At 47.6% G+C, this 12910-nt stretch overlaps 1 long non-coding RNA gene across 1 annotated transcript in view; it reads right to left on the bottom strand.

The window, feature by feature from the left end:
• Positions 1-12910, bottom strand: part of LOC121100417 — a 30044-nt gene that overhangs the window by 13230 nt on the left and 3904 nt on the right. The window contains exon 2 of the long non-coding RNA XR_005832203.1: positions 9927-10007. This is a non-coding gene — a long non-coding RNA (uncharacterized LOC121100417). The remainder of the gene's footprint in view (positions 1-9926; positions 10008-12910) is intronic.

The raw sequence follows: 12910 nt of genomic DNA, 5'->3' as shown, positions 1-12910 counted from the left end.
GTCACGACGGTGGTGTGATCTTTTTCTCCCCTTGGGTACGTCCTGAGAGAAGGAAATATGCTTTCCCCTCTCTTCCCTGTTATGCTCCTTTATGCTAAATGGACGAAGTGGCTCCACGTGCATTCCCCACGCCCTGCAGCCTAGAAAAGTTTTCATTCGGTTCCTTCGACTGCGCCAGATCGTTCAGTAGTCACCGCACGAATTTTATGAAGCTCGCACACACAGGCCAGGCGCCACTCCGGTGTTGGGGGTACAGCAGTGAACGGAGCACAAAATCCCGTCCCTCGTGGGTTTCTCGTTCTGGGGAGACCAGGTGGCCAGACGCCCCTTGCTGCCCTGCAAGTTCATTCGCTCGGGCAATACGGGGCGGGTGCCGACTTAGCATGGCGTCCACTTGGCTGGGCGGAATCGCTTTCTCCTTTCCTGGTAGGTTTTGGGTCGGGTAGAGCACAAGAGGGATCTGGAGAGTGAAGTGAGGCGGCGGCCATTTTGTAGCTCACACACCTCGTCCTTGGTCTAGGGGCCCAGCTCGTGGGCATGAAGCCCTGACCGTGCCCACCGCCCCCGATCCTCCCTCGGCTTCTCTGTCTCCTGGGCCAGCTGTGGGCAGTCTCCTCCAGGATGACAGGCACCTTTACATGCCTCATCAGCCCTATCAGCTCCTTTGCACTCTGCTCTCCGAAGATCCCATTCCGAGTAGCTGGCCTTGCTCACCCTCTGCTCTGCTGCGCCCTGCCTGTCACTTTTAATCAGCTAAGGAAACCATGATGTATCACTTACGGTGAACTCCCCCCTCCCTTGCCCCCTCCCTTCCTCCCTCCTTCCAACAAATATTTTAATGAGATTCTCCTAAAAGGCACGTGCTCTGCTAGGTGCTGGTGCTGCAGTGCTGAGCGAACGGACATGGTCTCTGCTTGTATGAAGCTTTACAGCCCCACAGGGAGGACAGACCAACAACTCAAATAAATGAAGCTGGAAAAAAAAAAAAAATGAGTGGGCCGTGTAAATAGAGAAAAAGGGGCCAGGGTGGGCAGGAGGGTAGGACCTCTTCCAGACAAGATAGACGGAAAAGGCCTTTGTATCCAAATGCATTTTTGAATATTAGAAAGTCAAAAGGATATGGACCCATTGAGAAAGCAGTTTTTGTTAGAAGTTTCCATGCATTTGAAAAATACTCCATACAGGTTACATTTCTTAAGAAGAAATAGGAGTAGAGATGGACGGCTAGCAGCCTGAGAGACCCATGTTCAAGAGGAAAGACACGATCATAAAAGATTCCGTGGGAGCATGGGAGATGTTGAGTTTTATCTTTTTCTTTCCTTTCGTTCTGATGTTGAAAGGGGGAAATACAGGGAAGGCAAGTCTTTCATTCTAACAGACACTATTGAGAATGATTAATTGAGAGTGAAGCTGGGTGTGCCATCACAAACCTTACTTAAGAGAGGAGTCAGGCGAAGGGTTGGGATAAAGGTGGACCCTAAGAACATGCAGGGCGTGCTTGGGACGAACTGCTGATATGTGTGTGCGCATGCACTCTTCTCCCTGCACAGAACACCTGCTAGAAGGGCGCCTGGGTGACTCAGTCTGTTAAGTGTCTGCCTTTGGCTCAGGTCATGATCCTGGGGTCCTGGGATTGAGCCCCATGGCAGACTCCCTGCTGAGCAGGGAGGCCGCTTCTCCCTCTCTCTCTCTGCCTGCCACTCCCCCTGCTTGTGCTCTCTCTTTCTAATAAATAAATAAAATCTTAAAAGAAAAAGAAAGAAAGAAAGAAAGAAAGAAAGAAAGAAAGAGAAAGAAAAAAAACCTGCTAGACTAACNACTAGCCTGTGTGGGGGTGGGGGGGAGGGGCGATGAGTGAGGCGATGGCTCTGCGTTTTCTCTGATGTTGCCTGGGAACCCAAGATGAATTGCTCAGACCGGCTGTGAGCACCAGGTACTACCTAAGTTGGAACTGCTCCCAGTGAGGGTCCGTTCCCTGGTCCAGGTGACCCTGGAATAATTCATAGCTGTCACCAGAGTGTAAGTACTGGGACTTCACTCCTTTTGCGTTCCCTCATGGTGCCAAGTGAAGGGCTGTGCATCCAACAGGAGGACCGTTGATACTCGTGGACACCTTTATGCAAAAGCTTTCCACTCGTGCAAAGTCAGCTTTTAAAGCTGGGTCCTGAAGTGTGGACTCAGGACACAGAGGTCCCAGCAGGGAGCTAGTCTTCTTCTAATTTTTCTCAGGATGGTTCCAGGTCTAGTTACTGATTTTGGATCCAGAGGAATCATGTTCCTTCTGTTTGGAATTCTATAGATTAGATGAAGAGCTCCAGCTAAAACCTAGGAGACAAGCCAATGTGGTGAGGAGCAGATTAAAGGCTCTTTCTTGTCAAACAAGGATATTGCTGTCAAAACAAGGATGAGCACCGTGTTTTGGAAATTCTGAGTTCTTACTGTATTACTCTTGGGGCAATTTCTGTAAATAAAATCCCATTGTTATTCATCGGCTTCTCCAGGTTTGTTTTAAACTGCTTTAACTGATAGGTTATAAAGAAAATGCAGTAAGAGATATCCAAAGTAAAATTTCTATTTGAAAGTTACTAACTTACCCTGGAATCTGACATTCTCTTCACGGGCAGAGTGTCCAGAGATTCCGTACCTCATCTACCCCTCAGGAAACTAAGCACCAAACATTTTACAGATTCACAAAAGACAAAGGTTTTTACAAACAGGGACCCATGCAAAAGCTCAGTTGTCACTGTTAAAAACAATAGTGTTCCTCAGGCTTATAGTCCAGCCCTAATTAAAAAAGACATAAATATGGTCTCCCAGTGTGACCTTGTCACAATTCACTCACCTTGACTACTAATGGCCTTCATCTGACATAAAGCAAATTACCTGTCATGGAACAGGTGAGCAAAATAAATCATAAAAATCCAAGAAAAAGGGGGGGAATGATGCATATGTAAAGGTTTAACCCAAGGTCACCCCGCCTAAAGCAGCGAGCCAGAAAACAATGTCAGAATCTTTCTGCCCAGGAGGCATTACTGGGTGGAAAACACACTCAGCATCGTCAGTAAACTCTGCCCAACTGTTGCCTTCCCACAGTGCCCACAGAGAAAGGACAGCCTGAGATCCTACCTCCCGCACTCGGAGTGTCCGTGACCCGGCTTCCTTCTTGGCCTCAGAGGCCAAGGCCTGGAACAGCCTGGATTCACTCTTCCACACTGTACCAAGAGCTCAAAGAAGTTCAGGTCAAAACCCAGCGTTTATTGCACAAAACACTTGGTTATCAAAAGCCTTTGCCTAGAGCCTTGGAGATTATTACAAAGGAATGCTTTCTTCTCTCAGCTTATTTCTTCGGAAATTATCTCCAGACCTGCCCAAATCACAAAGAACTGCAGGATTTCATTGGTGCCTTCATACATGGAACATTTGGACATCCCTCATGATTTTTTGCACTCCTATTTCCTGAGGAGAAAACAGAAGATCTGGGACAGAGGAACTGCCTGCCTCTGGTCTCTTGGCAGCCCTGAGAGACTCCAACGGGCAGCTGCAGGAACAAGGCTGGGACTGTGAGCAGATCCATAACTTAGTGCTTACATCTTACTGCACACTGGGTGGCCCCTCTGTCAGGTGAGGGTCACACTCCTTCTGTCCAGGTGCTTTGCCTTCATCCTTGTTTTGTTACCACATTTCCTTCTTTTCTGCCTTCTTTCCATTTATCCATCCATCCACCCACCCACCCAGCCATCCACCCATCCATCTATCCACCCACCCACCCAGCCATCCACCCATCCATCCATCCATCCACCCATCCACCCATCCATCCTTCCATCCATTCATCCAGAACTGATGACTTATGTGCCAGGCTCTGTCTTAGAAACTGACTCTCAAGATGAACAAGAACAGCTCCTGGCCCCAACCTTGTGGGAGAGGCAGACACGTACATAAATAACTCTAATGTGGCACAGAGGTCGATTGTGCATAAAACCGAGGGACTGTGTTCAAAGGAGAAGCATCCCCTCCAGCTGTCACCTCCTGTGGTGGACTCTCTCTTCAAATGGCCCCTATGATCCCACCTCCTGGTGTTCACGTCCTTGTGTGATCGAGTGTGGGTGGGACCTGTGACTTGCTTCTAATCAGAAAATGGCAAAGAAGATAGGATGTGGGTGATTCCATGTATGTGATGACATTACTATGTTACATAAAATTGTAGCGCCCATCTTGCTAGAGTCTCTGTCTCCCCGGCTGGCTCTGAGGAAGCAAGTGGCCATGTTGGGGAACCACACATGGCAAGGAACTGCAGGTGGGCTCCAGGGGCTGAGGGTAGCCCCCAGCCAACAGCCAGCAGGAAACTGAAGCCCTCAGTCACACAGCCACAGGAACTGAGCTCTGCTAACAATCAGGGAGCTTGGAAGCAGCCCTTTCCCCAGGAAAGCCACTTTGAGCCACTCAGATTGCAGCCTTGTGAGCCCCTGAACAGGAGACCCAGTTAGGCTGTGCCCGGATGGCTGACCCACAGAGACTGTGAGATAAGACAGGCGTGTGGTTTCAAATCCCTACATTTGTGGTAATTTGTCATGCAACACGAGAAGACTATTACACCCCCAGGAGCAGCCGTCAGAAGTGTAAAGTTCTGGGAAGGGGCCATATGCCTCCAATCCCCATGCTAATTCATCATTCATTCATTCAACAAATATTTATTGAGCACTTAATAGTCACATAGCACTGTTCTAGGTACATTAGTAAACAAAAGAAAATCCCTGCTCTCATGAAGCCTATATTCTAGTCAAGGAATACAAACATGAAATTAATAATTATATAGTATGTTCCTCAATAATAAGTACTACAGAAAATGATAGATGAGGGGGTTGTGAATATCAGGAAGGTGGGCTGAAATGTTTCAGGGTAGACCTCACTGATAAAGTAGCACTTGAGTAAAAGTTGAAAGCGATGAGGAAATATTGCCCAAGAAACTCTGGGATCCTCCCCGTGGAAAACTTCAAGCACAGAATCAAGGTCTGACCCTGCTCTGGGGGATGATGGGGGGGAGGTCACAGCTGCTCTTTTCAACTTTATTCCTCACTTCTACCCCTCCACCGTTTGAGTCCGCCCGACCCTCTTCCGTTCCCCAAACCCACTTCCCAAGATTCCTCACTTCCCATTCTGCTCACCTGACAAAATGCTTCTTCCCGGTTCACCTCAAAGGTCACCCCCCCACAGACCCCCCTCCCCCCCGCCCAGCAGAATGTCAGCCTTTCCTCTGCCTTCCCTCAGCTTTATGATTTTATGGCGAGCTTTCCACTTTCCGCAGGTATGACAGTTGGTTGCCTCTGTCTCTTGGAGATTGTGGGCTTACAGAACACAGGGACCTTCACCTATTATCACTGAATTTCCAGACTGGCATGTTCTAGATGGTATCTGTTCGAGAAAGATTTAGTTAGGTGTCACCCCTCTTTTTTTTTCTCTCTCTCTCATTCCATCTACCCCTTACCTGACTCACTTATTGTTTATCTCTGCACATCTCTCTCTGCTTCTCTAGGTGCTTTTTTCTGTTTCTTAGTCTGTTTCTCATACACACAAATACTTGTGCACAGAAACTTGCACAATCATTATAGCAGTTTCTTTTAAGCATCTTGTCTTTTGGACAAGAGGGAGACAGGTTCAAGGAAATGAGGGGTGGGGTGGGGAGGAAACTTTACTTTAAAGGACCACTCTAAAGTATACAGCTGGCTCTTCTTAAATATTAGATTAAAATAACCACATTATCACCATACTTTCATCAATGGAGGACACTCATGCCTCTTACTGTCATATAGCCCAGGGTTTCTCAGCGGGGGCATTACTGGTATTTTGCAGCAGATAACTCTACTGTGGGAGAATGTCCCCCCGTGCATTGTAGGGTGTTCGCAGCGTCTCTAGCCTCTAACGACCAGTAGCAGCCCCAATTGTGATAATCAAAAAATCTCCAGACATTGCCAAATGTCCGTCAGGGGCCAAATCTCCACTGCCTCCCCTGAGAACTGCTGGTACAACCCTTTCCTCCCAGGACCTGAAGGTGCTCAACTGCAGTTTGTCAGGCAGCCTCCTAAGCATACAATTTCTACCGGGTACAACTAAGAATACAGTGTCTCAGTTCAGGACAACCTCAGCCTGTTCTCATCCTTCCCTAAGTCTTGGGTCTGGCCCTATTGGATCTTACATGGACCCTGTGGGGCCTCGGATAGCTTACGGGGCCCCTTGTGCTGCCTCTTCTAAGAAGTCCGATCTCTAAGATGGGACACACAGCTTGGATTTCAGACCTCATTCGCCAGCTCTCCTGGGCCTTCACGTGCAATGTGCCAACTGCACAACTGTGTACTGTCCCGGACACAACCTTCCCTTCTGCGACCAAACAGTGGGGCGGCTGCCCATGAGTTGTTCTTCTAAAACCATGACAGCCCTATTCTTCTCTAACATAGCCATAGCGGAAGTGTGGAGAGGAACACGTTTTGCTTCTTAAAGCATCAGACTGTCCCTTGCTAAATGTCATTCATTTAGTAGCAATATCTGGCCACCTGTGCAGATCATGCTAGACTAGAAGGACAAGGAAACTCTATTGTGAAGTTCCAGCTAGAACTCAGAACACACCCGGGATGGAAATGCAGTTGACTCAGAGAAACGGACGACCCACACTTGCAAAACAGTTTTTGGCACTGTGTGACCAGAGTCCAGGGACCGCAAAGGGAAATCTGACTACGCATCTGACCTTAGAAGAATCCACCCCTAGAGGGTTCATGTAGCTCGATCCTGACCCTGCCGAGCTGGGGCAGTCAGCCTGTAGTGCTGGGAGCACTGGCGTGTGAGTATGAAGCCCAAAGTGGTGTTGTTAGAAATCGTAACGTGGTTAGAGGAAGTTTATATCATTTTGTATTTGGTTTGTTACTCAGAGAGCATTTGTTTTCTTTTGAGCCAACTTCTTCCATGGCACGGGCCGGACCCTCGTCACAGAATCGCTCACACATTCAAGACTCCGCCTGGGACTCTCAAACAGAAAATTAATGCAGCCGCGGCCCTCTTTCCCTAAGTGGGGAAGGACAGAAGGATGATTTTCAAGCATTACTAGTAAGCAGCAAACACCAGGAGGAAGGAATGATTTCCCTTCTTGAGTACAGAGCCCCAAATATGGTGATTAAAAAGCCTTGCTGTTGAATTACTTACTGCAATTAAACGTAAAACACAATGGTAGCAAAAGTCTTGCTGATGGAAGCTTCGGTCTGAAATTCAGGCACCTGTATGTTTATAATACTCCTCACTGTGTAAGCCAATGACTGGAGGAAATAATTAGTTAGCCTCTGATTACATCTGATTGTCATCAGTGATGACAATAAACAAGGCAGAAAGACCACATGATACTTGTGGGAAGCTCTGAAAAGGGCCTGGGAAACATTTTCAATTGAGAATACACCAGAGGGGGAGAAAAAATCGACCGAGAGTCCCACGGATAAAAGGCACACTAACTTAAACCAGTCATCGGAGCAATACAGATTAAAATAACAAAGAGGTATCACTTTACACCTATGAGACTGGCAGATGCTACAAAGCTGACTAACTGCCAAGCATGGTGGGGGCTGTGGGTTACAGGAAACCTCCTGAACTGTTGGGGGCTGGGTACTGGGGTAGCCATTCTGGAGAGGAGCAGGATTGAGTACCCACCTCATGGGGCCACTATGAGGATTAAATGGAATAATGTATGTACAACATTTAGCACCTCACCTGGCACGCAGCAAGTAATTAACAGAGAGATTACTACTTCTGTTATCGGGCAGGGACTAGATCCGGGTGGGGGGAGGGTTACTACATTATTCTCAGAAATGGCTGGTCCAGATGATTCCCTTTGATGGTATAAGGGAAGGTTGGGGGAGACGACCCTAATAGGAGAGGGGTCTTTGTGTTTCCCCCAGGCAAATGCCCCCAATCCAGTGGCACATCGGTCACCACCCCTGAAGTCCTTCTCCATTCCCTTGGTAGAGTGGCCTGATCGATCTGAGAACTAAGGAAGAACAGAGAGACACGCAGGGGAGCCCCTTGCCTCTGAAGTGGGGACTCTGATACGAGCACGTGGGATGACACTTACGTCCTTCCTACTGGTGGGGAAGAGAAACTCATTGCCAGGGACAACACTCTCTTTGAAAGGTACATGGCAAGGGGCGCCTGGGTGGCTCAGTCGCTTAAATGTCTGCCTTTGGCTCAGGTCACGATCCCAGGACCCTGGGATTGAGCCCCGCATGGGGCTCCCTGCTCAGTGGGGAGTCTGCTTCTCCCTCTCCCTCTGCTGCCCCTGCTTGTGCTCTCACTCTCACTCTCATTCAAATAAATAAATAAAATCTAAAAAAAAAAAAAAGGTACATGGCAAAAGATTAAGATTTCTGAGAAGCGGAAAAATGATTAGGTTAGTACTTGCCACAAGCCACCCACAGAGAGACCCAAGCCCTATTTCGAGCACGAAAGGGGTAGAATCAGAAGAGAGATACACATTTTTCTCCCAGCAACTGCACCAAGTCTATGTATCCTTTACAGGCTTGATTGCCATTTAACCTTCAACTTGATAAATGTGTTTTAAAAATAATAACTGTGGCCAGAATGAGAGTTTTGAAAAGTAGCACCAAACAAGTTGTAAGTCCATGTCAAAAGGGTCAAGGAGACTGAAGGTGGCCTGAGAAAAGGATCCTGCTCTCGGGGAAGACAGTTGTAAGGAAACAAGGCTTGGTTATCAGGCTGATAGAATGTACGGGGTCATTTATCTGAGTTAACCGCTTAACCATCACTAGTCCTCTCATCTTAACAGATCTTAACAGAAAAAAAAGAAAGAAAGAAAGAAAAGAAAAAATCAACTTTAACGGAAAGCAAAAGAAAGGAAGAAAATAATTCACCCTAGATTCTGTCTCTTCCAAAGTCAACTCCTTTTCTGGGTTTCCCAAATATAATCTTACTCAGTTCAGCTTATAGCGTATAGATATATTTTTAGCTTTTGCTTACTTAGCATTGATTAACATTCTCTATTGGGAGGTGTTATATTGAATAATGTTTAAATTTAGTAACAGAAGTAGAAATACTTCAGGAATGAAAGTACATACAGCAATTTCTTTCAAAGTCCTTTTGCCCTTGCCCATAAGAAGCTGGGGTTGCAAAAGTCAACTTTTTAACATCTTTTTTCCAGGTGTAGTCCAGGGCAAGGGGCCACTGGGTGGTTATGCTGATGTGGCAGGAGAACTGAGTTAGAGTGGTGGTGCCTGTTGAATATTTCTCCCCTCGGCGGGGCTGGTGTGACGAACAGATGAATGACTGAGTGCTAAAGGGGCCTGAGAAAGCAGGTTTGCGGGGGTTGGGATGGGGGGGCGGTGGAGGAGAAAGACAGGCAAAGACGAAGAGCAGTGTGGTCAGGCCCAGCCTGGCCTGGCTTCGGTCTGAACCTCTGATGTGCTGGCAGCTGGGAGGGGGGAGGGACCCCAAACACACCGGTACCTTGACAGTCTGGCCACTTTGGGGGTACGGGGAGGACACCGGCTGACGTGGCTTCGCGAGGGGGTTTTGCTGGCAGCGTGTGAATGGTGGCTGGAGAAAAGTCTGTGCGGGAGAGGACGCTGAGCATGTCTAAGCTGGCTGGGGGCCTCCCAGAAATAAGTGGTGGTGGCAGGAGCCGCCGGTGTGGTGGACTGAGGTCCTAAATCAGGTGGCTATGGGGTGATGGAAAATTAAAATATGATTTTATGTTAATTTTCTTTGTGGCCGCAGGCTGGGGTTTGGGGACACCTTGGCAACAGAAGGAATCTTCCTTTTTCTCCACTAGCAAGAAAAAGATATAAAACCCTCAGGAATATTTGTCTCATTCCCTCATATTTTAAAGAAGATCTTCAAGGTCAAGAGGAGTTGAACAGGAGCCTGTCTGCAGGGCTTACCTTCCTTTCTGGCACAAACCGGCTTTTCAAGGGCGGTGAACTACGTTGAGGAAGGCACTCTCTGGGGCAAAAATGCTGGTTCTTGAGAGAGAAACACAGAAGAAATATGATCACAACATACACTCTTGGTAGACACTGGGCACTGCTCGTGCAAAGTCCTTTCTTCAGGAGTTAATTAAAAATAATTAAACAGATGCCTTTAAATGGTGTTTCAAAATGTTGACTTGTTATATCCGAGGGTCCTCCCTGTGTTCTGGAAAAACAACTTCTCCCAAGAGAAGTAGCTGAGGCCGAATTCAAGTCAGCGGTGAGGTTCAGAAGCCGGGTGGATTGGCTGAGTACTCTCGGAGGCACTCGTTGTAGGTCTAGCATCTGGTTTTGTGGAGGGAAATAGATCTAGATGAATCGCTATGGTCCCTGTCCTCAAGAAGCTCCTACTCGAGCCGCACAGCAAGCTAGTGCTCAGCTGGGTAAGTAAATTCAACATTCACATTAGACACTTCGGTTCTGCCATTACCAGGGTCCGCGCTGTGTCAACAGCATGAGCCTGGCTGGTAGCCCCCGAGGATGCCTGGCCCGGACAGCTGCTGAGGGTGGACCTCCAGTCACTTAAGTTGGACAACGGAAGGTGCTCTTCCTTCCACTGGAAAGAGGAGGGCTGACAGTATATTTACGGGCCTGCCAGGCTACCTTGGGCTTTCTGTGGAACCATCTCCTATCTGTTCTCCAACTGAAGACGCAGATAGCTGCGCTTCACTTGGGGCACATGGAGCACGGCTGGTGTGTAACCAGCTCTGGCTAAGATCTGCCATTTTGTCTGGACGAAGAAAAGCTTGGAGGGTGGGTGCAGGTTGAACCTTTCAAGATGGTGGTGTGAGGAAATCCTGAACTCACCTCCTCCCATGGACACAGTGAATTTACAGCTACATATGGAACAATTTCCTCTTAAAGAAAAATCTAAAGGCTGGCTGAGTGGTCACTATACATCAGCAAATGAGGCCTTGGCAGGTTAGCACCCCCAGGGCAATGCACACTGAAGTAGGTAGGAGGCTGGGACACAATCTCACCATAAACCCCACCAGTGGCACGTGACTCACAACTGGAAGGGAACTCAACACCCAAAGCTTCTCCACGAGGAGTAAAGGGATTGAACCCCACATCAGGCACCCTAAATTTTAAGACCTGCACCTGAGAGATGGGATCTAATTTTGAAAGCAACTGGACTCAGGTCCTGACACCCACAAGACTGTATCCATCTGAGAAATGGCTCCCAAAGGGCTCGCACACTCAGACTCACCCACTCCAGGCCCAGCTCAGAGGCAGTAGATCAATAGTGCCCAGACTTAAGGTGAAGATGCTTACCTGCTTATATTAAAGAATCAGCCTGAGAGGCAAGCATCTCAGAGCCTGCTGGGACACTCTCTAGGGCCAGAGAGGGGTGGGCGCCCTCTTTGTGTTCTCCCTCCACCACACACCAAAGCACAAGTATCTCCTGGAAGGGACTTTTTTTTTTACATGTGTCTGGTGTCCCAATGTTTGCAGCTGTTGCCCATGGGATGCCTCTTGATTTTCTGGCGCTGGAAGCTAAAGGGGCTTACATCCCTGGTCTCATGAGAATCAGACTCACCCAAAAGGGAGCTTATACCCTTGTCTTGTGCGCTGATTTTTGTAGTTGCTGGCAGGAGATGCCTCTGCATCGCCTGGGTTCGATGGCCAGTGGGCTTATGTTAATGGGTGCTACAGGACTCTATATATTTCTACAGTTTTAAAAGCTGTTTTTTATATTTCCTTGGTTTTTAGGTTTGCTTCCCCCATTTTTATGGATGCTGCCCAGGGGATGGCCCTTGATTTCCTGGCTCTAGTGGCCAGGGGATTTACATTCCTGGGTTCCACAACACCGTGACAATCAGAGAGACAGTTGGCAGGCTACCACCCACAGGACACCGCACAGACAGCAGCCTGGGGCACACACCCAGTCTTTCTGTGAAGGAACCGCTTTGCCTGTCCTGGAGCTTTGGACTGAGGGATAGGGTTCAGGTCTGATGCATATTTAGTGGCCTACGGAGCTGCTCTCAAGGAGTACGGGCTATAGACGCCATCTTGGTATTCTCCCTCTGCCTTGCTCCAGCTCGCTGCTGTCTTCCAGACAAGAGCTTCGACACTTGTCTGGGGCCCTGATTTTTGTGACTGCCTTCCAGTGGACATTTCCAGATTACTTGGCTTCTGCTTGTGGTCCCCCAGGACTCCGTATATTTGCACACTTTTAAGAGCTGCTGCCTGAGGGTCTAGTTTCAATCAGCTTGAAGCTACGTGCTGAGATCCTCCCTTTGGGACACTGACTGGTCTTGGCAGATACTTCACTATTGGGACCTATTAAAAATGTAATAGGGTGCTGAGAGGAGTACACAGGTTTGAGAGACAACCAAGATTTAGGGCAGGTTTAAACTAAAGATTCATCTCCTACACAAACTGGTTTACACAAATTTGTCTGAACTGACTGATCACTAGCAATGAAATTGTATCAGTGATAAAAAAAAAAAATCTTCTAACAAACAAAAGCCGAAGACCAGACAGCTTCACCGGTGAATTCTACCAAACATTCAAAGAATTAATACCAATCCTTCTCAACTTCTTCTAGGAAACGTAAGAGGAGGGAACTCTTCCAAACTCATTTTATGAGGCCAACATTACCCTAACACCAAACCAGACAAGGATGCTAACATCCCTGATGAACATTTATGTAAAGATCCACAAAATATTAGCAAACCAAATTCAACAACATATTAAAAGGATCATATACCATGATCAAGTGGGATTTATTCCACAAATGTAAGGCAGGTTCAAATCAAAGCAATCAATGTGATATACCACATTAATAAAATGAGGGATAAAAATCAGATGTTTATCTCAATAGATGCAGAAAAAGCATTCCACAAAACTCATCTCTTTAGGATAAGAATTCTCAACAAAATGAGTATAGAGGG

This window comes from Ursus maritimus, unplaced genomic scaffold, assembly GCF_017311325.1.
Source record: "Ursus maritimus isolate PB19 unplaced genomic scaffold, ASM1731132v1 scaffold_4, whole genome shotgun sequence".
NCBI classification, from domain to species: domain Eukaryota; kingdom Metazoa; phylum Chordata; class Mammalia; order Carnivora; family Ursidae; genus Ursus; species Ursus maritimus.
The sequence above is the reverse complement of the archived record's forward strand: the minus strand, read 5'-3'. Positions and strand labels throughout refer to the sequence as shown.